Source organism: Cryptomeria japonica, chromosome 11 (genome assembly GCF_030272615.1).
Source record: "Cryptomeria japonica chromosome 11, Sugi_1.0, whole genome shotgun sequence".
Classification (NCBI taxonomy): domain Eukaryota; kingdom Viridiplantae; phylum Streptophyta; class Pinopsida; order Cupressales; family Cupressaceae; genus Cryptomeria; species Cryptomeria japonica.
The window spans coordinates 333,775,905-333,800,589 of NC_081415.1; the positions used below are offsets into that span (position 1 = coordinate 333,775,905).

The 24,685-nt window shown below is 35.6% G+C and overlaps 1 protein-coding gene across 2 annotated transcripts in view; it reads right to left on the minus strand.

Annotated features, from left to right (window-relative positions):
* Nucleotides 1-24,685, minus strand: part of LOC131075033 (glycerol-3-phosphate acyltransferase 9) — a 337,473-nt gene that overhangs the window by 27,520 nt on the left and 285,268 nt on the right. The window contains exon 14 of one of the 2 annotated variants that reach the window (XM_058011882.2): nucleotides 11,760-11,778. The exons of the other annotated variant lie outside the window; for it this stretch is intronic. The gene's annotated coding sequence lies outside the window, so the exon portion shown is untranslated. Of the gene's footprint in view, nucleotides 1-11,759; nucleotides 11,779-24,685 lie in introns of those variants that run through there. 2 annotated transcript variants of the gene reach the window in all.

The window sequence follows — 24,685 nt, forward strand, 5'->3', positions numbered from 1 at the left end:
TGTATCCTGTGACGAAGCAAGGGCTAATCCCATTATCAAATCCACTTCTGATGTCGCTAAGGTCTTAATGCAATTGGCAACAGAGGTGGATAATGTGGATAGAAGAGTTAAATTGCTTAAGAAGGAATACACTAATCAAGTTTGTGAGTTGCTCCCAGGAGTTTTTGCTAATCCGGATTAGTTAAAAGACAAGCAGATATGGTTTAAGGAGATAGAAGCCAAATTGTCAGCAAGAGTCAAAGGAATCATTGATCTTGATGATACTTCTTTCTTTGTCGTGACAATACAAGAGATAGAAAAAATTAAGTCACATTATGGTTTTCTTAATTCAGAAGTCAACAAACTGAGGAATTCTTGGAAAAGGTTGACTAAAAATAAAGATGATGTGATTAATTTTTCATGGCCGACAGAAGAGATATATGGTGAGTGGGTAATTAAGTATGCCACCCATGATCTGGAACAGTTGGAGAGCGCCCCTGAAAAGACAGAAGAGGTTGCAACCGAATAGCCTATTGAACAAACTGCAGAGGCTGAAAAGAGCTTGTAACTATTTTTTGCGGAAAACTTGTAATCTCTTAATTTTTTAAAAGAAATGATTGTAACAAACTCTCCTCGAAAGGTTCGAAGCTTTGTGCATCCATGTTGTTATAAATGGATACCAAGACTAGAGGAAAGGGGATCACAAAATTTTGTAAGAAAACGCTGCAGAAATTTATCTGAGCTTTTCTAAGTTTAATGGAGAATCAGAATTTATTGTAATATTTCTTGAACTGGATATCAATATATAGGCCATCGGTTTTGAGTAAAGCTTTGTGTTGTCTTCAAGTTCATTCCTAAGTTTATTTACTATTTTCATTCTGAATAATCTAGGGTTGTTCCGTTTGAATGGAATTGCAAAGCAATTTTAGTATAAGTGTTTGTTAGCTTTTCTCTTTAGGAGGGAGATTAAATACGTGAGATCACTCATACCAGCAATTTCTTTGGGAGGAACTTTGAATTCTGAGGACCATAGCTTGGTTTGGAATGCTTGAATTCTTGTATGTGTCAGGCATATATAAGGATTAATAGAAACCAAACCGATGGGTAATATAAAGATGTGTTTTTTAAGGAGTTTTATCTGAGTTTAGATGACTCTGTGACCTTGGATAAGGCACTGGTATTAATTGAGGTTGTTTATTGCATGGTTTGTTGATCGAAATGCTGAGATTAAGTACAATTTCTATCCTTTGTTTTCAATTGATTTCAAGGTGAATAAATCCACTGGTTTTCTGGACTGGTTTGCTGTGGGTTTATGTTCGAAAGTGTGAATTTAATTCACAAAGGTATACCCACCTGGGCTCCAAGGAAGCCCGAAGTGTAGAAGGTCTATCCAAACCTTGTCATATGTTGCCTTGAAAATTTTCTTATCTTTGATATCTCTTTTGTACCAAGCTTTAAACCATATTAATTTGAGGATGTTAAAGGGAATCAGATTTTGAAGACAACACACCATACATGATAACTTAAAGCATGAAACAAAGGAAGCTAAAACATCGCATAACACAGATATGATCTCAGAGTTCACCCCTAAAGGGCTACATCTCTGGGTCTGCTCAACTGCAAGACCCCTCTGGCATTTAATATAGTTAGGAATACATAATTAATATGTCTTTTACATTTTTGCCACTTAGGTGAACACAACCAATATACAAATGGCCACTTGACCCACAAATCCTAATTGATTTCCACATAGAGGCAGAACCAACTGAGCATACTAGAGAGGAAATATAAGGTTCATTTCCCAACAGTACTCTATTTAGAGGCCTAAGACTTAACCAATGCCCCATTTTCCACAACAACAGGTTCCAAAACTAATACATCAAGGATTGCCATCACTTTAGCAAAGCAAATACATAACTTAAACTTACAAACTTTCCAATTCGAAACGTTACCAAACTTCCATCCATTCTTCTAGCATATCAAGGAAGTAATAACAAAATATACGAGGATAATTTAGATTCATATTTTCATACTCTCCTATACTTTAGTTTTCATATCTAAAATTTTCTGAAGATCTTAATTATTCAAATCGAAAGACAATTCTTATTTCAAAAAAAAAAAAACATCGTATTAAAATATTTTTCATAGCGTTAACAATAGTGTTATATTCCAAAGGGCTTCAAACAAAGGCATTATTGGATCTCTTTACCAAAGATTACCTTACCTATTAAAATGAGTACCAAATTTAAACGTTCGTTGATATAAATTTAATAACCGATAATCAATAAATTATAATGAATTTACAACTTGAAACGAAGTATGCAATCTCCATTATTTAATATGTATATATATATATATAGCAACTAAAATCTATATTATCAAAACAAAATAGTTTTTTTTTTTTTTTCTACAAATTTATTTCATCTCTTTTATACTTTCCATAACATTTGTTTCTTTCATTTTATACTTGTCAATACCATATATATATATATATTTTTATCAACAAAAAAAAAACATATATAAAAAAAAAATGAATTAAAACAAACTTTGTGTTTCTCTTTTTTTTTTTTTTTAAAAACCCTAATCCTTAACGCAGGACCCTGCGACCCACACTGTGGACGCAGGCCCTGTGGCCCACACTGTGGACGCAGTCCCTGCGGCCCACACTATGGTCGCAGCCTGCGGCCCACAATGTGGTCGCAGTCCCTGCGGCCCACATTGTGGTCGTAGCCTGCGGCCCACAATGTGGTCGCGGGGAGGCTACAAATATGGTGGCGCCGTGGGGAAGAAATGGGGGAGGGGGCGGCGGCGCGAGCCGAGCTTCGGCTCCTCCCCCCGCCAAACCCTAGCCCCAAACACATACAATTTTTTTTTGTTTATTATTATTATTTTTTTTAAATAGTTTTCAGGCATATACAATTTGGTAATAATAAAAAAATACATAGCCAATCCCTAAATACACATCCCACAGTCTTATAGACAGGGATTTTAAGCATATTCCAGCAACTTCTCCTATTTTGAAAGGAAAACACACTCCATTTAATTTCCAGCTTGCTCATAATAAACAACCAATTGGGAGACCATTTTTTTTTGACATAAACATGAACAAAACAATCCAAAACAAAACATAAAACCCCAATCCAAAACAATGTTTGCATTCCATTTTCCACACAAGATCCAACAAATAAACAAGAGGGTGGGTTGGAATCCTACTTCCAAACGCATTCCGGGAAGAGATTTTGACGAAGAGCTCCACCTGCAACTCCAAGCAAATTCCCCATTTTTTTTTCCAGAAAACCCAACTCCCCAGAAAAGAACCCCCAAAACATTTTAAAACTAGGTTAAATGAGAAACTCTTTTTTTGCCCTAATTTTCAATTTCGAATTTAGGCATTTATTTTTAAAATAAAATAAGTGAAAATGAAAATGGAATTCATTCATTTCCATTATTTATTACATCTTATTTGCTTTCCTTATGAAAATTAAAATGCTTCTATTTCTTATTGAATTTTAAATTTTAATTTCTCAATATAAATTTTAGGCCTACTTCAAATTTCGAAACTATTGACCGGGTAAGGCATTTTGATTAATTTAATTTTTTAAAAATCAATCTTTTTATACTATATCAACTATACAAGTAAAAAGGAAATAATTTCTTTTTAAGTAATAAATTTTACCCTTTCTCTTCCAACATGCGAAAATGATTAGTTTATTTCTATTTCTCAAATGACTTTAAACCTTTCCTTTCTAAAACGCATAGCTCATTAAATTCGTTATTATTAAATTTAACTATTAAATTGACTCGCTATAACATAATAAAGTGACCTTTTTAAATGAATGACTAATCTAATGCAAGAGTCTTATTTATTCTAATTCTCAACTACAAATGCGTAAATGAGCACACTAATCCAAGTTAAATACCTTAAGCTTGCTACATTAATAATTAAAGCAATCTCTTTTTTAAATTAACGATTATTCATATAAAAGAAACTTTCTATTTTAAATTTCCAAAATACTAGTGCGTACTTCTACTCATTAAATTGAATTGAATATTTGGGATAACAAACTCCACTTACCCCGCGCTAGGCATGCAAATCGAGGAAGTCCACCAAATCCCCGACACACAACCCAATGAAAAGAAAGCCCCACGAACCACACATGCGATGCTCACCTGACCATGGCTAAGACAAGACAAGAGTTTTATAACCACCAAATCTGAATTCTAAGGATGAAGGAGGCATACTCAACCTTGCAAATCCCAAAGGAGATGAACCTCGCCCTAGGCGGTGTTGTACCTGCAATCTCCTGCACCCATGAATTCATGAAAGCATACATATACATATACATATTCAATGAAGGCGTTAGCTCAAGATTTATCACCAGGGTTAGGAGACAATTACATATACACAAGAATCGATGCAAATGCACAATAATAGGTATGCACGATTATTTATATTATCTAAAATACTCATTGCACCACGGTTAACTTACCATTCAAGAATGCCACATAGGAAGTCAACCAAGGTCAAATGGGTATTACAAGTCCGACTAGGGAATGGGCATTACAGTTTGTCATCAACTAACAGAATTAACAGAGAAATATTTTATTCCGGCTTTGATGAGGAGAGCTACTTCTTAGGGGGAGTAGCTCTCCTCATTAAAGTCGGAATAAATTGGTCAATTGGTATTTTGTATTTGGTTTTGTATTTCTTTGGCATTTGATGTCAAAGGGGGAGAGATATTATGGAAAAACATTTTGGGGAGAGATATCTTTTGGGAAAAATCATTCCTAGGGGAGAAATTATGTATTTTGATTTCTGGTTAATGATCTCTTTGGGAGATTGTTGGTTTTTGGTCTTTGGCATTTCTGTTTTGGCACTTTGATGGTTTTTCCATCTTGTGTTGCCATCAATGTCAAAGGGGGAGATTGTTGGTATTTTGGATATGTTGATATAGTTTTGTCATTGATGTCAACACTTGTCAACACTTGTCAACCTTATCAGCACTTGGAGATCTTTGGTTATGTTCACTGGCAAGTCAGTGACTTATGCACAGTCACCGGTATTTGGTTCACCAACAGGTTATATTGTTCACCAGCACTTGGAATGACTTGGAGACTACTTGGTTATGTTGAAGACATTATTTGATCACCTGGTTTTGGTGATTTGGTTATTGGTCTATTCGGGTTTGCATATTTGTTGTTATCGGCAAATAGGTCCAGGTTATGCACCGGCAAGCATATCTATTCCAGATCAGCACGACACATTATAGAGATGATTTGTTATTATTGTAAATGCATTGAGCTGACATGATGCATCACTTATTGATTTATTTTTAATTGATTTTATTGTAATATTCTTTGTGAGCCGACCTATTCAATTGATCTTAGGTTATGGTATAAATTTAAGATCTCATTTGTGAGATTGATATGTGATTGGAAAAAGGATTGTAATAAGTTATATGTGAAAAATAAGAAGAGATATACATGTAGACATCATTTGAAGATTGAAGGAAGGTATTTGAAGAAGGCATATCAGAACTAAACCGTTACCGAATCCAGCATATGGAGATGATATTTTAAGTAGTACATTATCATTGGATTTAACCATCCAATTGTAGTCAGTGTGACTCCCATTTTGTGATTGAGCAGTGAGCTCTAGGCAGCTGGCCTTTCTGCATGTGTAGACTCCATATTGTACACATATACTATCTGCAGTAGTATCATTTGATTGTGGGTAAGGCTTCCCACCATGTTTTTTCCCCTTACAAGGTTTCCACGTACAAATATTTGTGTTATGTGTTGTGGATGTTATTGTCTTTCTGTTTCATGCATTAATGTTTACCGATACTTCAATTAACTGATAAAACTATCTACCGACATAACGTTTGGTTTACCGTCATTAAGCATTAAGTTTTAGTTAAGTTAATTTTGATTAAATTTATTGGACAACTGATTCACCTTCCCCCCCCCCCCTCAGTTGTCTCCGGGACCTAACAAAATCAGGATCAGGGATGGAGACCAATGGAAGACAACTTTTAAGACCAATGAAGGCCTATTTGAGTGGATGGTAATGCTATTTGGGCTTTCCAATGCCCCTAGTACATTCATGAGACTCGTGAATGAGGTTCTTAAGCCATTCATCAATCATTTTGTAGTAGTGCATTTAGATGATATATTAATTTTTAGTAAAGATAGAGATGAACATATAATGCACTTGGATTTGGTGTTGAAAAGGTTACATGAGGAGCAGTTGGAGATCAATTTGGATAAATGTGTTTTCTTGCAAGAAGAACTAGTGTTCCTTGGGTTTGTCATCTCTCAAGGCAATCTAAAAATAGATCCATCTAAGGTGGAGGCAATTCTACATTGGCCAACCCCTCAGTCAGCAAGTGAGGTAAAAGGTTTCCATGGGTTAGCAAGTTTCTATAGGAAATTTATTAAGAATTTCAGTGGGGTTAGTGCACCAATGATAGAAACCATAAAAGGTGGAAGGAAATGTCAATTTGTCTGGACTAAGGAGGTTGACAGGTCTTTTGAGTTTTTAAAAACTAAGATTGTTGAACAACCTATTCTAGTACTTCCTGACTTTCACAAGGTTTTCACTATTGAGTGTGATGCATTAAAGAAGGCCATAGGAGGAGTCTTGATTCAGGAGGGTAGACCTGTGGCATTTTTCAGTGAGAAATTAAATGAGGAAAAGTAAAACTACTCTACATATGACTACGAGATGTATGCTATGGTGAAATCTCTTAGGAAGTGGAGACATTATCTCTTACCTAAGGAGTTTATTATGTATATTGATAACCATGCTCTAAGTTTTTTGAATAGGCAGGAGAAACTAAATCACAGGCATATGAAGTGGATGGAATATCTTCAAGCTTACACTTTCACTATCCTACATAAGAAAGGTGTGGCTAATAAAGTAGTTGATGCACTTAGTAGGAGGAACTTAGCAATCTAGGAGATTCAATTGGAAAGCATGGGGATCACTGCCTTGAAAGACATGTACCAAGAGGATGAAGATTTCAAGGAGGCCTATAAGGTTTGTAAGGACATGAATGACAAGTATCATACTGAGTTTTCTGATTATATTCTACAAGAAGGCTTACTTTTGAAGGGCAGTCAGCTTTGTATTCCTAATTGCTCCATGAGGGAAAATATTGTGAAGGAAAAACATTGTGGGAGTTTATCAGGTCACTTTGGACTTGATAAGACACTTGAATTCGTTAGGAGATTTTACTTTTGGCTTAGGATACAATCAGATGTAAGAAAGTATGTGACAGAGTGTGGGATATGCCAAAGGGCAAAGGGGACAAGTTCCAATGCAGGTCTATATACTCCATTACCTATCCCTACCAAACCTTGGGATTCAGTTAGCATGGATTTTGTCTTAGGTCTCCCTAGGACTAAATCAAGATATGACAATATATACGTTGTTGTGGACAGATTTTCAGAAATGGCACACTTTTTGCCATGCAAAGTTACACATGATGTTTCTAGTATTGCAGGTTTATTATTCAAGGAGGTTTTTAGACTTCATGGGTTACCCTTGAGCATCATATCAGACCAGGATCCTAAGTTTGTAGGAAATTTTTGGAGGACTTTGTGGCGTAGGTTGGGGACAAACTTGTCTTTCTCTTCTTCTTATCACCCTCAATTTGATGGACAGACATAGATGATTAATAGATCCCTTGGAAATTTATTGAGGTGCTTGACTAAGGACCATGGGGCCACTTGGGATGTCATTCTTCCATAGGCAAAATTCTCATACAATGACTCTGTGAATAGAAGTACAAGGCTGAGTCCTTTCGAAATTGTATATGGAACTCATACTAGAGGTGTTTTTGAACTTCGAGAGGTACAAAATATTGATAGGAGGAGTGCTCAAGTGGATGATTTTGCTGAAGTCATGAAGGACATACACCAACAAGTCGGGGATAGATTGGTTCAAACCTCTGAAAAGTACAAGCAAGCAACATATGCCCCAAGGAGAGATGTTCAGTTCAAGGTGGGAGATATGGTGATGATTCATCTCAAAAAAGAGAGGCTTCCTAAGGAGAAGTATACCAATCTACTCATGAAAAAGGAATGTCCTTTCAAGATCCTTAAAAGATGTGGGACAAATGCCTACAAGATCTTTCTACCCCCTGATGTTGGTCTATCTCCTATATTTAATATTTCTAACATATATTCATATAAGGGTTTTGTGGATGATGTTTTGTTGCAGGTCCATTTGATTCTTCTAGCCCAGTTATGTTGGAAAGACTTCCACCCCCTCTCAAACCTGAGATTGAGTGCACTTTGGATCAAAGGGTTAGCAAGAAGACAAGGAGGAATACTTACTTGGAGTACGTAGTCAAAGTGAAGAATCAACCTTTAGAAGATGCTACCTGGATGACTTCGGAGGCCATTGAGAAAATAGGAACTCGGTTGTCAGATATCCCAACTCAAGGGACTTGAGTTTTTTGGAGCCCGGGAGTATGGTGCAGAGCACCTTCTACTTTTCAAGCAAGGTTCTAACCATATTAGTGTTTACATGATATTTTTGTTGTAATAAGGGGTTGGATCAATGATCACCCTTCATGTTATAGAGTGTCCATTTGTATGGTCAATAATCTCTTAGGTGGGCATATAAACCTAGAGGTCTATTAGACCATGAAGGCTTGGAATTTGGATTTTAGTGTTGATAGGTCTAGGATGTTTTCTTAGGTGTTTGGAGTCAAATAAATGACCTTGGAGATATTTCCATAAGGTCTAAGTACTTAATTCCCAATATTGTCCAAGTTGCAAAAATGTTGCAATTTGTTGTCAAGCAACTTTGAAAAGTTGTCGGTAGCATGACAACTACCCCTCCAACTTCCATAACTATTCAAAAGTTGGTTATGGATGTTGAGGAGGGTTTATATATGCCTGAACAACCATGGAGAAGGTTGTTGAGGAGTTTTGTAAAGTTTGGTGGAGAAAGTGAATAGAACAAATCTAATTTTACCATAACAGTGATAGTTTTCTGTATTGTCCGTACAAGGTGTGAAATCTTGTGATGGAACTCTAAGTTAATTGGAAAGTACCCTAAATCACCTTTCTAATGCACTTGGTCTGACCTCTTGAAGTAAGATTTGGAGGAAGTTATAAGTGGTTTACCCTCTGGAGGTCTGAAACCCTCCATTTTCAAGGGTTACAATGCAAATGGAGCCCTAACTTGTAATCTACCCATTGGAATCCAATGGCCATTGGTAGAATGAAATTCAGAGGCATGTATTCTGAGATTCCAAAGGGGCAAGGTTAGAGGAGTTAGTTTGGTAATTTTACCACCAAGCCCTAGTCTAAAGTGTTTGAGGGTTTAGATTAGCCTAGAATGGAACTCATTGTGCACACAATGAAGAATGATGAACTGAGGAGTTAATTGTTGGATTGGTAACATTGGTATATAGAAGAAGCCTCCTAAGGAGTTATAATCTTCCTGTGACCCCATTCTCACATGCTTCCTTTGTAAAATAGACCTAACTTGATCAATTGGGCCTGTGAACCTAGTAGGTGTTGGAGAGTGCATGAATAGGTTGGAAGTCTAAAATTTTGGATTTTGACAATAATCCCAAAAGGGTATCTGAAATCCAAATTTACTTGGTATGTTGTTTGGTACAATTTGGAGAAAAAACCAAAAAATCAGTAAAATAGGGCTACTAGTCGGTAGACCTATTCAAGCCCCTAGGACCAATACCCAAACTTGTATCCCAAAAAATTGTTGTGCAAGGTCTTAGTGAGTCTTAAAGAGGGAATGGGAGTGTTATACCATCCCTAGAGAAGGGTAAGAATCCTATTTCACATTGGAGTGGATTGAGACCTTGAGAGGAAGCATATGTATTGTAAGACCTAAGAGTGTGAGTGTGTGGGTTTGTCACCTTACTGCTGCCAACCTCTATATCAAAAATCCACACAATACACCTCTAAGGGTTTCCAAGAATCACTATCTTTTCAATGCAACCAAAATTGGGTCAAACAAACACACCTAGCTCCCATAATCATCTTCAAACTAGATGGCAAAGCATAGGTTCTCGAATTGGAAATAGGTATCACTAGAATGCCAAGTGGACATTATCATAGTGAACTTGTGTCCTCCACCCACACTAGTGTCCTTTTCATGTGTTGGAAAAAATCACATACAATCTAAGAATTGTGTAAGAAGGTGTGGAATTGGATCAAGAGGAGTGACATTGGGTCAACGAATTGTACCTACAAGACTAGGTGGAATTCAGGTGGACTCATAATGCTACTACTCAAACCAGAACACTCAAAACTAGCACTAGAAAACTCAAGTGAGTCTCATGAAACAAGAAGCCATGAAAAGACTCCAAGAGACACCCATAGGGTGATTTCGGTTAAGCTTAGATTGGTTCATAAGGCTCAAATCTACTAAAACTCAATCAATAACTCATGACCTACAAAAGAGATGACTAAATCAATGTTTGAATCTACTCAAGAGAATCTATGTTCATTTTAGTGTACTATAATTGAAGTGTTCCTATGATGAATCAAAATGCAACATTGAAATCACAAGATAGATGATATAATACTGTGTCTGGTACCAACATTGACACACGTAATCCTACTTAACCACATACATCATTTCAATAATACTTTTCCCTTCATAATGAGGGTCCATTAAACATGATTACAATGCGTAGGACATGCATCTTTAAGATATACATAATCATAATGTAATGATACTAAGTAAATGAGAGAAAGAGAGGAAGAGAGGGGAAGATTGAGTCAAAAGTTGAATCCATTGTCGAGTCTCTAGTCCCCAATGGTGGTTTGAAATGCCACCTAACATGTGGTACTCTTAGGTCCGCCCTACCTTTCTCATGGAGATGATCACATGGACCAAACACAACAAGAAAATAAAATACTTGGAGGAGGCTCACATACACATCAATCATGGAGTAAACACACCAATCACACGATCATAAGAGCAACACCATATAAACATAGAGTACAATACATCAAGGGTAATACTCAAACTATATTGGGGCTAGGTGATAGTAGAAACAATAGGGAAGTGTCATCATGGAGTACCACTAGATCACACATAATGGACAATCATCTCATGAAGATTAAAAGTCCATTAATAATAAGCCACCTCTCATGGACATTCTCCAAGCTCCCAAATCATCCCAAGCCTCAACAACCACTTAGGCAAGAGGAGAAATACACATTCCAAATGATACACAATTCATTGTCATAGGTTTATCCCAATCATTTGTTCATAGTTACTCCCAATGAGCTACATTGGAAGTCACTTCCAATTCATTCCTATCAACTACACCCAAGGCTCATCATGCACAAATCATCAATTAAAAACATAAGAGTAAACTCAAGATAGCACTCACAATTGTTTTCCAAGAAACACATTTTCATTCATCTCAATTGCTCATAATGTAAACATCATTTTTCCTCAATCACTCAAGGAGACATGGCTCAATAATCAACTCAACCTTCAATTTAATTGAAACATGATAAATACACTATTCCATATCACATTCTACCATTCCACCTTGGTTTTTTATCATTCAATACACATTGTCTCATTCACATTTCAATGTCACTATTCACATACACATTCAATCTTCAAATGGTCATAACTATATGAAAACGGACTCAAATTGATTCATATAATAAATTATATAATATTAATTTATCATTCAACATAATACCTTGAAATCAAAACACTTTAATTTTATTTTTTAATAAAACTCATTTTTGGCCAAAAAAACCAATCCAAGAAGCCATCCTCCATTGATGCTGCTCCAAAAAGATTAAAATTTAAAAATGAGCCAAATGAAAAATGCGTAAAGTGCATTGGTCTTTAGGAACCCAGTAACACAAAAATGAATTTAAAATTCCCTTCCCATGATCTAATAAAATTTTTGGTAGAATTTCCATAAATAACCATGTTTTCCCAAAATTGAAACTTACAATTTAAGTACTCAATCAAATAAAATTCTACAAAAAGGAAATATGCTTTAATTCATTCTACAATTCATTTTAGATAGATTTTAAACCAAAAGTTGAAGAAATGGAGTTATGTGATGCCCTACCTCTCTTTTTTTCAAAATGAAAATGCATAGAACTCCACACATATCAAACAAATTTGCAAATCCATTTGATATCTTGTAGATCTTTAAATTCCTAATCCAATGCATCCAATCTCACAAGAATTCATCCACAATTCAATTCAATCTCTATTTTTCAAATATCAAGCAAGGAGAGGATTTTTCCTTTTAAAAATTTGCTAAGTATTAATATTGTGTTCTATTTCTCTTTTAAAATAACATTACTATACACTTTTTGAAATAATTAAATAAGAAATTATTTAAAATGCATTTTTCAAATCCCAAATGGCCCAATTTACTCTAATTATGCAATGCCTATCATAATGAGCACAAATATGCCCTATAAAGCCCTTTTAAATACCAAATAATATCTTTTTAGTAATTTATTAAGCATTTACGATATAAAATTCAATTTTTATTAAATCCTAGTTCAATAGAATGATTACTCCCTTTTCAACCCTGATTGAACCTGAAAACTAAAAATAGCCTTCTAGACATTATTTCATCATGCAAAATCATATAATATTCCATTAAACTCAATTAATCATAAATAACCATTAAAAAATCATAAAATCACCAAAGTCACTATTTAAATCATTAACTCATATAAGAAATAAAATTCACAAGAAACACATATAAACACAAAGACATTATTTATGCGTTATCCACATAGGGTCAGGGTTGAAAATTACCATATGGTGGTAGCAGAGGTAAAACACAAGTTTCAACAAGGAAAATCAGGCTTGACTAAGCATGATGATGATGATGATGATGATGATGATGATCATCATCATCATCATCATCATCATCATCATCATCATCATCATCATCATCATCATCATCATCGTCCTCCTCCTCATCATCATCATTGTCGTCATCATTGTCATCATCGTCGTCGTCATCGTCATTCATCATCATCATCATCATCATCATCATCATCATCATCATGCTTAGGAACATAACAACTGATAGACTGAATTGTCAAACCAAGTATCTCACCTTCTAGAGATCTAAAACATGTGCAATTTGGAATATAGGTACTTTTGGTACATATGATTGTACTACCCAAACCGCAAATCCATATCTGCAACTACGGAGAAACATAGAGCAAAACATGATAGAGAGAATCACCAAAATATCGGAGCAACAACCTATAGCCAACACACAATTCTCCTTCATCAATAGAAGTATGTTGACATCAATGACAACTTGTAGCCAACACACAATTCTCCTTCATCAATGAAAAAACTTCAACAATCTCACCCTTTGTCATTGAAGGAAACATCTATTCAAAAATAAACTATCATACAAGACATTCTACCATTTTCCTTCCTGCAATTCTCAAAACTTCACATCTCTACATATTCTTCATTTTTCTACATTCTCTCCCACTATGCCAAACATCTCATCTTCTCATTCTATATCTCATCTTCTCATTCTCTCCTCCTTTGTCATCAAGGACAAAGGGTGTCAAAAAGATACATATACACAGTAATGCACAAAAAAGAAAGTCTCAATTACCTTTTTGGAAAATCTCCTTGTACTTTTCTTTGAGTTCCGAGAGAAGAGTTCCAGGAGCTGATGGTAGATGTCAATACCATACAATGATAATTGCATTGCACAAGTAGGTCAGTAGAACTAATCAGATCATTTGGGACATGAAAGTTCAACTCTGTCTTCTCTACATCTTCTATCAAATGAGTAATATGATCCATTCTAGTTTCAATAATCTCTTTAATATTCCAAAACTTCCTGCAAAAGTCATCTCTTTGTCTCTGCACCAAGGATAATTCCATCAATAAAGAGTTAATCTAATTTCTTAATGCACCATCTTTGTTTTTGAAAATATTAAAGGACTCAACAAAATTATTCATTTCAAATTCAAGGGAGTCAATATTTGCTTTGTGATTTGTTGTGGAAGCATGCCAGCTAATACAATACTTGTAAGCATTGGCAACTAGACCCATGCACTTCCTCATATCCTTTATACACTCAACCAAATTATTCTATGCAACTGCACATTTTCTACTCATGGCTCTTTGCACTTCATCTTCAAGATTTGGTTTCCCCTTTTCAGAGGCTTTAAGAACTAATTACCCACTAAGTTGTTCAAATAGTTCTTTCAGGAGAAAATTCTTAATTGAACCAAGAACCATGTCATTCCTGAAGCAAGTAAATATTTGAGGCTTCTTCAATCCTATCTTGGTCATATGATGGTTACAATAACTATGCATCTCCAATTTTCTTAATTCCATCAAGTTCCTCAAGAACCTTCAATACTTTAACAACTTCAAAAGGATCTTCATTAGAAGAACTGAAGGGTTCCTCTGCACTACTTCTTTTTCTACAACTATTTCCCTTTGTTTAACATTGACTTCAATAATCTCAACATCATCAATACTAATGATATAAATCTTACCTTTTATGTCCAACTTCCTCTTCTTAAAGATTAGAGAAGGGGTCTCAGTTAAACATCTACTTCTCTTCTTGCCAGAGGAGGATCCTTTCGGAGCCACCTGTTCAGTAAAACCTTAACCAATAAGTTCCTCATAAGTCCCAAACTTGTCTTTAGTGAAATCTACCTAGACCCTAAGAATTCCATTTGCGTACATCACACATTCTTCATCACTGATTTCATATCCAAATTCTGATATCTGGACCTTCTGGGGCAATACGGCTTGCATAAAGAAATGATCAGTATCTACCAAGAAAGTAATAGTATCTTTTTACTTCTCAACACATCTTTTCGGGATCATATATCAAAAAATTAATCTCTTCCAAAGTTCATAAAAGTGTTCTTTGAACACACTAGCTCTGCCATTCAGATTGTCTAAATATATTTTAATTTGCTTTCCAACTAGTAAATTCTCATCCCAAGCATCATTCTCCTTCAATGGTAATGAATTCAAAAAGTAGAAAGCTAAGACATACAGTCAATGATCTGAAGCGAAAGAGATAACCATCATTCTTAGTCAATTAGATATTTCTCAACACTTTTTGCCTCAATAACTCACACAAATCATAGTTCACTTCTAACTTACTCGTTTGTTAAACAATATATACAATGATAGCCGATGTAGAACCTTCTTTGTTCTGAAAGTAAAATATATAAGTGACGCTCATAGAAACATATCTTACTAGAGGGTTTGAGATGGTATCAATCCGTAGAACTCTTTAATCTCCAATTACACCTCAAATATTCAACCTCTTTGTTTCCTACTAATTTCTTCCTAGGTTTGGTTCCATCTGAACAAAGACTAGTAACAACCTTCAAAGCTTCCTTTGTAATATGAAACGGTTTGTCCAACCAAATGTAGTCATCATGAATTTTTCTTAATACAATCTTGATCACTTCTTCATCAAGTAGCATCCCAAATTCACTGAAAATACCCAAACCCTTGTGCCCTAACTCTGGCGATTGACTATAATTTTTCCTTAGAAAGAGAATCTTCATAATTATTTATCTTCACATTGTCATATTCCTCAATTTGCACATCAATAAAATTGTAAATATATTCAAGACATACCACCCTAGCTAGTAGTGATGAAAATGCACCAACTGAAACGTCTCTTATCGATTCTTCCATTAAATTCTTGAATTCGGGTCGGTATTCATCTTCATGACTAACAAAATTGCTAGATTCCATAAGAAAAAAATATAAATACCTTTGCAATGTTGATAGTAATTTTTCTTGAACACTTCTTGGTGCAGTCACAGTTAGGAGGGAGCTCAATGAAGTCTATTCGGACCATGCAGTAAGAGTAAACACAACAAAAGCAAGACAATATGATGGAGGCAATCCAGAACTAAATGATTTAGATCATGAAAACTGATTACAAATAATTGGCAACATCTGGGCATCCAAAGGATACAACCAAAACCACAACACAAGGTTAACTCAAAGAGAAAGACATAACTCAAGACCTCTAGAGGCAACACGTCAAATCAAAACTCAAGGTGCTAGGACCTCATGTAGGAAAAAGAGTGTCATCACATGCAATCATAATGGGAACTTGGGCACCTGTCCAAACATCCAAGATGCTCATGCGGAGCCATATCAACCTTGAAGGAGTAAGGGAGATTAGCTTACTTGGGTCACCAAGGCCTTCTCAATCCCATCCCGGATTACCACCCCTAGGAAAGGCATTGGGGCCCCAAACCATTTCTTATCTTATTAAGATGAACAACTGCTACCCAACCCTTCTAGAGTTAATTAATTAAGTTGTCACTTGATTATAAGGTAAACTCCCAATGAGATATTCTAGTGATATGGACCTCGGGTAACTTGGTTGTCCACTGCTCGCAACCCCAATCACTCACTTGGAAGACCACTCCCCCTAGCATGCACCTAGACCTTAGGGTGACAACACATACACATAATATAACATGACTAAGGGCTCTCTACAATACATAGCCTTGTTATCCAAGATTCTCAACCTGATAAATAACATTTAATGCCATCATAACAGCCTCATAAATAGTAAGCAAACAAATCCACAATAACAAGATCATATCCAATATGAGCCCATGTAAATACTCACAAATGACACATAAAATCCATTCTAACCAATAAAATGGTCGTGGGACAACTCAGGAACCCCAATAATCAAAAGACAACAACCTTTGGAAAGAAACAAAATTGGAAAATCAACTCAGAAAGCCCAAAAATGATCAAAACATAATAGATAGGGCAGTTCAACACATCCATAGGAAAGAATAGTGCATAGACCAGTTCTTTTAGCGCATCCACCAATTTTTTTATTGCATACACCAATTTTAGTAGCGCATAGAACAATTCTTTTAGCTCATAGACTAGAGCATGAAATGGACTTAGAGAAGACCCATAAAACATTAGGATAAGTCTGAAAGTTGAATTCAATGCTTATACCAAAGGTGGACTATACGAAACAAGGCATAAATGGAACATTAGTTAACATAAAATAGACCAAATTATCAACAACAAATTATTAGCAATAGGACACAAGAACTCATCAACAACTCATGCCTGACAATTACATAAATGCATCCAAAGAAAACCAAATATGGAAAATCACAACAATTAGTACTAGAATACTATAGTTTTTCCCCAAATTATTATTTCTCAAACTATACAATTAATTCTCATGACATTATCAATTTCCCAACCCACAAATAAACTTTTCTAGAAGACATAGTGAAGACAAACTTTCTAAGAAAACCAAAATTGCAGAAAGTGTGAATGCAACCAACCTGAAAAAATAGAAGTGATGGAAAAAAGGGAAACTGAAGGAGCACAAATCCAATCCAAGCAAAAATTCCAACCAAATCCAAAATCCTCATTTATGCAGAAATAACTTCTGAGAGCCAACCCCCGACATAAATAGAAAATCAAGCCAAAATCATACAAATACGTCGACCAATCAAAATAATAGATTAAAATATATTCCTTATCAACCCCTCTTAAAAATCAAGACAAGTATTAATAAATAAATATTTAATTACTTACCCCAATAACTCAACCAATGGAAAAATAGGGTAGGTAGGATAAATAAATAATCAAATAACCCAATAGGATAAAAGGGATTAAAATAATATAAACAATCACTTAATTAAATAAAAAAGGCACAATAAAATATAATGGCCTAGATAAATAATTAAATCATAGTACCCAAATAAATATTAAAGCCACAACTTCATAAATAAATAACAAATAATAATAGATAATAAATAATAAATAATCCTTAATATAAAATCATTAATAAAAAATTCTTAATAGCAATCTCACACTATTATTAAATATTAATATCAACTATTAATTTAATTTATTATTTTAAACTATATGAGCCTATTAATTAATTAATAATTTATTAACCAATAATCACAACTGCTCAAGACAACTCAACAAGGGGGTAACACAAAATACCAAATGACGCTATACGATGACTCAACTCAAGATACTAGACTAACAAGGATATAAACTTAAATATAGATTGTAGATTAGGATCCCATGTCACCTCCAATCAATTTTCCATTGGGATGAAGACACACTCATATTTGTGAAGCCAAGTGGAGTAGATGTCTGGTACTTCCAAACTTGTCACCACAAATACACGTACAAGAACATATACAACAACACATATCATGAAATAGGCAGACAAGTGGAGGGGAATCACAATGTCATATCATTCTCATAAATGAGTGGTATGACATTATCCTTATCACAAATATAGTAGAAGACAATCACAACAACCAAGCACCATCATAATCATCATCATATCCAATATAATCATGAAATAGGGTTAGTACATAGTATGATACCATCAAATCATCAAAAATTAGACGAAGCTATATCAATATGATCCATTGATGTACAAAAAGGCAAGATGAATCAGGGAGAGGTACTACATAAACTTCCATTTGAAAGCACAGTGCCATAAGACTATATAGGGACAACAATAGGAAGAATTCACAAAATAGTGAATAGATAAAGAGTTTGTGAGGTTTCATTGGGTATAGAGAGCAACTTGATTTGGGGCTTCTAATAAATCTGAAGGTGAATTGGTATGTAGATCTTTGCGAGGGTTTGGATTAAACATATCTTTGAACAACCAATAGCATGCCTTGATTTATGTTGTGTTAAGGTATGCGAAGTCTAATTCAATGTTCGCCAAAGATATGTGGTCGGGTTTTAACGATTGCCTGCAAAGTGGAAACGTTGGCAGATTGTCGTTGGCAGATGTGGAGGTATCTCAGACCCCAACGCAAGAGAACACACCAAAATAATGATTTGTCAGTGCATTGCAAGGCATTTATTCAATAGTTCAGACGTGGCGAATGCTTTGGACATAGGGAGTTATGAGCTCTGGAGCCCCTTACACATTTTTTCTATCCTGTGTTATCCATCAAGAGGGGGCTTTTTTAATGGAAAAGAAATTGGTGGAGTGCAACGGGCTCCGAAGCGAAATGTCAGGCACTGAAGGTGGCATATTAATGTCCAGTTCAGTACAATAGGGGGGAAAAACATTGGGTGCTAGTGTTTCGATCTAGGTATGTTTTCAAACTTTAATATGGTTTTAATCATTAACTAAAACCCATTCCTCTGAAATTTCAAATCGTAATGATCAACAAACTTAAAAGAGTTTTCTTACTTCTAGGCAATGCAGGGGTTGATGAAAGGCGCTAAAATTATGGGACATGTAATGTTGCAGATTCATTTCACAGAGCTTGAAGTGCATTATAGAGAAGTTGTAGTGCAAGTATACCACTCTATGTCAAAAAATCTGATAGGAAACTCTATCATCTTTAGGCATTAATCTTCAAACTAGCACTCCAAAAAATGCCACAATCTTAAAATTTGCCCATATATCTCCTATTCCAAGTTTGAATCAGAAAAATCTAGTGTTCTCAGTATTTGGGTTTGTAGACAAGACTTAATATTGTATCAATTAGCCTAAAATTTGTACATTGTAACTGTTTTTAGTTTATTTGACAGAAGTAGATGGTTCACAAACATTTTCAATCAGTGTTTAGTGGAATATTTAATGGATGTTTTTTAAATGCTTATGAAGAAACGAGAAGTTTGCAGAAAATCCAGTTGAGCATTCCAGGTACCCAAATCCTAAAATCTCAAAAATCATGTATGCATGCTACATTGGAACTTTTGTTTATAGGATTTGCATTTCTTTTTTATTTCTTAAATTACAGAATCCCTCATTTTCACATTGGAACTCCTAAAATTGATATTTATTTATTTTTATTTTCCTTTATGCGGCACATAAATCTTATTAGTTTGGATTCATGATAAATCAGATTATTAGATTTAATAAATATATGAAAAATTATTGTTTAAATTTATGAGGCAATCCCATTCTGCATTTTCCAAGATTATCTTGTATTTATTTTTCTTTTATGTTCTCTTGCAAGTATTATGATCATGACCTAATACGTCATCTACCATTACTTATACAACAACATTTTTACATCAAAGAGAATAGCTCTCAACTACAAATACAATTACATCATGAATGCCATATGAATCATATACATCAATTTGTTACAAGTATCCATCCATAAGATGAAGAGAGAAGAATCCACATCCATGCACAAGAGCATCTAATGAAGAACATCCCAATGGAAGAAAGCATCAAACCACCCAACCATGTGGAACCATAAGGAACGACCCCCTGTGCTAGGAGATGGCACAAGATCCCACACACACTCTAGATTTAGGTTGACACCTAACATCCAAAGGATACAACCAAAACGACAACACAAGGCTAACTCAAAGAGCAAGACATAACTCAAGACCTCCAGAGGCAACGCGTCAAATCAAAACTCAAGGTGCTAGGACCTCATGTAGGGAAAAGAGTGTCATCACATGCAACCATAATGGGAACTTGGGATCTTGTCCCAACATCCAAGATGCTCATGCGGAGCCATCTCAACCTTGAAGGAGCAAGGGAGATTAGCTTACCTAGGTCACCAAAGCCTTCCCAATCCCATCCCAGATTACCACCCCCAGGAAAGGCATTGGGGCCCCAAACCATTTCTTATCTTATTAAGATGAACTACTGCTACCCAGCCCTTCTAGAGTTATAATTAAGTTGTCACTTGATTCAAGGTAACTCCCAATGAGATATTATGGTGATCTAGACCTCGGGTAACTTGGTTGTCCACTCCTCGCAACCTCAATCACTCACTTGGAAGACCACTCCCCCTAGCATGCACCTAGACCTTGGGGTGATAAAACATACACATAATATTACATGACTAAGGGCTCTCTACAATACATAGCCTAGTTATCCAAGATTCTCAATCAGATAAATATCATTTAATGCCATCATAACAACCTCATAAATAGTAAGCAAACAAATCCACAATAACAAGATCATATCCAATATGATCCCATGTAAATACTCACAAATGACAAATAAAATCCATTTCAATCAATAAAATGGTCATGGGACAACTCAAGAACCCCGATAATCAAAAGACAACAACCTCTGGAAAAAAACAGAACTAGAAAATCAACTCAGAAAGCCCAAAAATGATCAAAACACAATAGATAGGGCAGTTCAACGCATCCATAGGAAAGAATAGTGCATAGACCAGTTCTTTTAGTGCATCCACCAATTCTTTTAGCGCATATACCAATTTTAGTAGCACATAGAACAATTCTTTTATCTCATAGACCAGAGCATGAAATGGACTAAGAGACGACCCATAAAACATTAGGATAAGTCTGAAAGTTGAATTCAATGCTTATACCAAAGGTGGACTATACGAAACAAGGCATAAATGGAACATTAGTTAACATAAAATAGACCAAATTATCAACAACAAATTATTAGCAACAGGACACGAGAATTGATCAACAAATCATGCCGGGCAATTACATAAATGCATCCAAAGAAAACCAAATATGGAAAATCACAACAATTAGTACTAGAATACTATAGTTTTTACCCAAATTATTATTTTTCAAATTATAAAATTAATTCTCATGACATTATCAATTTTCCAGCCAACAAATAAACTTTTCTAGAAGACACAGTGAAGACAAACTTTCTAGGAAAACCAAAATTGCAGAAAGTATGAATGCAACCAACCTGGAAAAATAGAAGTGATGGAAAAAAGGGAAATTGAAGGAGTTGTAACGGTTGTTTGTTTGTTTAGAGGATGATGCAGAGTATTGTGGCATTAATAAGCAGTTAGTGGATGAGGTTAAACCCAACGCTTATCATTTTGAAATGAATTTGTCCAATGCCAATGTTTATTATAAGATTGTATCATTTTTTACCAAACACTCAATTGGGTAGGTCAAATGCTCTTGCGAAGGATGTTGAGGTGAGACTATTGTGTTGTCACTTTGAGTAAGGTTGGGTGATCTGGGTGATCTTTATCGCCAATTGACATAAGCCTCCATTTGCTGAGATCACTTGTTTAGAATCAGTGCATATTCACCTACTTTAATTTGAAGGGAATGTATTAATCAATGCATATCTCAGCTGATTGAACATGGATGGTCAATATATGTGGACTTTGTTTCCTGTCGTAGGCCTCAACAACCCAAAATTAGACATCTTAGATTGTTAAGGCTTGCTTCGTAGTATATATATGTGTATAGCAATGTTAGTGAAATTGTACATTTTTATCCATTAAAGCCCAACAAATTACATCTCCTATCCATTAAAGCACAACAAATTACATCTCCTATCCATTAAATCCCAACAAATTACATCTCCTATGATAAGAGTATGGAGTTTACCATGTCCCAAAAACCGCAGGGTCAAAAACAATCAATTAAAGAAATGCGGATGTCAAAACACACTATTATATTTAAGAGGAACAAAGCAACTGACAGATTGAATTGCTCAACCAAGTATCTCACCATCCATAGATATAAAACATGCTCAATATGGAATACAAGTACTTTTGATATACATGAGTTTACTAACCAAATCGCAAATCGATATCTATAATTGTGGATCAACGCAGAGCAAACCATGATAGACAGAATCACCAAAATACCAGAGCAACAACAAAACAAGTCAACAAAAGTATGTTGACATCCATGACAACCGGTAGCCAACACAACATTCTCCTTCATCAATGACAAAACTTCAACAGATAGAAGGTCATGGGGCTTTTCAATCAGATGGGGCTAGGTACTAGAGGGGATTGTCTCTAAGAGTACCATGTATGCGGGGTTCATGTATCTTAGCGCATTTGTATCGAGACATGCATGAGGTTGTGTATTGAGGTTTTACTACCATGGCAGTGGAGGTAACCTTATTTCACATATGGGTTTGGGAGCATATAGTAGTGACTCGGTTGGTGACACATTGGGAGAGGGCTAGGGGACAACCATATGTATTCATGTATGGAGGGTTGCTGACATATCATGATATGAGTGACAAGATTATTGGAGGAGGGTTTTTGATGACCTAGACGCAATGATAAAGAGGTCATAATTGGATTGTGATGGGTGGCGGGAGGATAGAGGATACATACCCTATTGTTGGTCTCCATGTTTTTGATAGGGAAGACCGTATATATTATTGAGCGATTCTTGCCATTATGGGTCTAGCGATAGCTAGGTAGAGTGCAACAAGTGCCTTAAGGGATAACTATTTTTGTTCAGACACAAAGAGAGAAGCTAGAATGGGGACCTGGCATTGATACATATTCAGCTATTGTTGACTTCTTTGTAGTACAAGAGCGACCAGAGGTTCAAGATATGTAGGGAGATGTTGTAGACCATGGAGTCATTGCAGAGTACAAGGAGTGGTTTGTAGCACACATACCACCATGATTGATAGGGTCAATGACAGAGCACAACCAGCAAGAGTAGTGAAGTAGGGATGGTGGGAGTCCACGAGAGTACAATTAGGTCGAGCTATAAGAGAGGTCGTAGCAGAGTTGATGAGGACTGCATTGTCAAGGGTACTACAGATGAGCATGGATAGTTTCATGGAGAGCGTGTTGTGGGCCACCTAGTGGAGAGGAGGCCCAAGGATCAGGAACAAGTATCATAGGACCCTAGGGATCACCCTACAGGGGAGGATGAGAGGCATATAGTAGGTGTTAGACAGGATCAGCTAACTATCATTCTCTCAAAGAGAGATGCATTAGGGAGGGAGAGAGACCAGTTGGAGGAAGAGAGGGATAGGGCATTAGCACAGGTAGTAGTTTTGTAGACTAAGAGAGATGAGGCAGTGAGCAGAGAACAGAGGTTCGAGCAGGTTATGTTGAGGGTTATAAAGATAGTCTAGGGACCATCATCTGAGATTTCTATGGAGATGGTTAGGTATGCACGAGAGATGCAATACTACAAATCTTTATATGAGAGTGCAGTACTGGTGGATTGCAGGGCATCCAACTTTTGAATGAGTGGATTAGTGAGGAGTAGGACACACAAATCAGTCAGTGAGGGGGTTGTAGGACTGATGGGTCCTGCATGACAAGGACAGGGACAAGGAGGCACTGGTTCCTCTAGAGCTTCAAAGAACAAACCCGCACAACCAGAGGGTGGCTTATCATCATAGTTCAATGGATTATGATTATGTAGACATTTGGATTAGTTATAGACAATGACACATTATGTGGGATATATGTATGATGTTCTTTTTGGATTTTCGAATGATTATGTATGACTTTCTATGATATGATTTATGGATGCACACTATATGTTATTATGATGATGATAAATGTGATGATTATCTATATGTAAATGTAATGTTATTGATATGTTATGTATGCCTGAATAAATGTAATATACAATTGTGTTCGTGTGTGCAGGATGTGATTACATGGAATAAATAAATGTTTAATGCTTATAATGCCATGTAAGGATTTGTATCATGCTTATATTTATGTGATTTATAGTCTAAATGTGATGCTACTATGGAATGTAATATGATGCCTATAGCTTTTAATGTCTTAATATGAGCTTGTATGTATGCAAAATGTAATATGCAATTCTTTTTTGTGGCTTAGCATAAGAAGAGAATAGAGGAATAAATTAGTAAGAAGTGAATAAAATTAGAATGGTTAGGGAAAGAGGGATAAATCAAGGGGAATAGAAATAAAAGGCTTATAAGAAAGACAAAAGGAT